Below are 1,930 nucleotides of genomic sequence, written 5' to 3' on the forward strand. Positions count from 1 at the left end.
TAATACTATTTTTCCATTACTCTAACTTGTGGTTACTCTTTCTGGCATCCAGTTCAGTGGATATTCATAGCCAGTTTTATCCCTTCTCTTTCTTTCTCAGTTTTAAAATCCCTTCTGTTTAAATTTGCAAGATTCCATGGAAACATATTTTTACTGACCCTTGTTAGAAGCACTTCTCTCACTCTATGATCTAGAAATCCAACTGCTGATCTCAGCTGCCATTTTTGTAACCAGCTGTTCACTTTCCAAATCTACATTTATCTTCTTTAAAACACTACTTGAGCCCCTAAAGTTTTCATTATTTTTTTGCTCAGGACATTAGAATTTTTAGCAATGCTTTCTAGATTCACCTTAATTTCAAGTAAACAAACATTTATTAAGCACTCATTATGTGCCAGGCACTATGCTAAATGCTCAGAGATGTAAAGAAATGGCAAAAATATTCCCTGCCCTCACAGAATTTACATTCTAATGAGAGAAACAAGATGCAAACAATTATGTTCCACCAAGATATATGCATGGTTGTTTGTCTTCATATTCAAAAAGGACATTACAGGATGATGTCTCAACTTGCATATGAATTAAATTTAAGTGCGGCAGAGTTGTATGAAGTCATTAGCTTCACTCTCTTTCAGAGTCTTCCAAATCCAGTAGCAAGATAAAAGTATGATAACTGGCCGGGGTCCAGGAAGTGATGGATGACTTTGGGATCTTCAATATCTAACCAGGCTCTTAGAGCTCCATGACATCTACTTCAGTCACCTACCTGGCCAATGTAATAAATTATTCTTATCTACCCTTTCCTCCTGGGGAAGTCTTCACATGCTTTGGGTAGATTCTCCCTAGCTCATGATTCCCTAACAGGACTGTCAGTTGGATACACTCAATCTGATTTAGCTCATCTGCTGAGCCAGTTTTACAGAGGCGTGTCATGCTTCTTGGAGTCACAGGTGAGAGAGTCAGATGGAAAATGGACACCAGTGGTGGATGAGCAGACTACATGCAGGTTAAATTGTAGGTCATCTCAGAGGGAAAGCACTATGATTAAGAGGAACTGAATAAGGCCACCTGCAGAACGTATTTGGGCTGGTCGTTTGTAGCCATGTTGTGATAGAACCAATATATCTGAAGGCTCCCCACCCTTCCCACACAACATGGGATAGGAAAAGTCAACAAAGCCACAACTTCATTGGCTTAGGGGGCTGGGCAAGTTTCAAGTTATGTTTGTTCTGATATAACTTTCTGATGGCTTCTTTCTGTGTCTTCCTGGTCACCTGGAGGTATTAAAGGTCTAACCCACATGGGAGCAAGGCCCTTCTGATTTGTTGGATGTCTGAAGACCACTGGGAGTCACCACAACATGAACTGCTAAAACAGACAAATTTCTGCATACAGACAAATGGGTGGGGGTTCAGGTGTTCCATCTTTGAAAGCTAAATGCTATTTTATCCTTATTGAATATCCCTTCTATGTTAGTGCTAAGTAAACTATTTTTTTAAAAAAATGACTTCTAAATGGCTCATGTAGTACCAACATTGAAGTTGACAGGAGTTCAGAACATTTGACAGGAGGGCGCTATTTGATTGGAGAAGAACATTACAGCTGCTAAAATTTAATTGGAAGAAAACAGAATCTTCCGCTATTTGAAAATTATATTTGTTTATTACTTTTTTTTTTGCATATCTACAGTCTGAGAGAGAAGAGAAGAGAAGAGAAGAGAAGAGAAGAGAAGAGAAGAGAGAGAAGAGACCTCTCAGGGGTGCTTGTGTGGCTCTTTTCTTCTTTTCATGGCTTAAAAAGATAAAGCAGGAATGGGAAAGAAAGGTCTTCCTGGAGTTATGCTAAAATATATTTTCTTAAAAAGGGCAATGTTTCCTCAGCATTACCACAATAAGGGCTGTGTGCTGAAAGGGCTTGACTCTCTTTAAGT

The sequence above is a fragment of the Monodelphis domestica genome, chromosome 3 (assembly GCF_027887165.1).
Source record: "Monodelphis domestica isolate mMonDom1 chromosome 3, mMonDom1.pri, whole genome shotgun sequence".
Lineage (NCBI taxonomy): Eukaryota > Metazoa > Chordata > Mammalia > Didelphimorphia > Didelphidae > Monodelphis > Monodelphis domestica.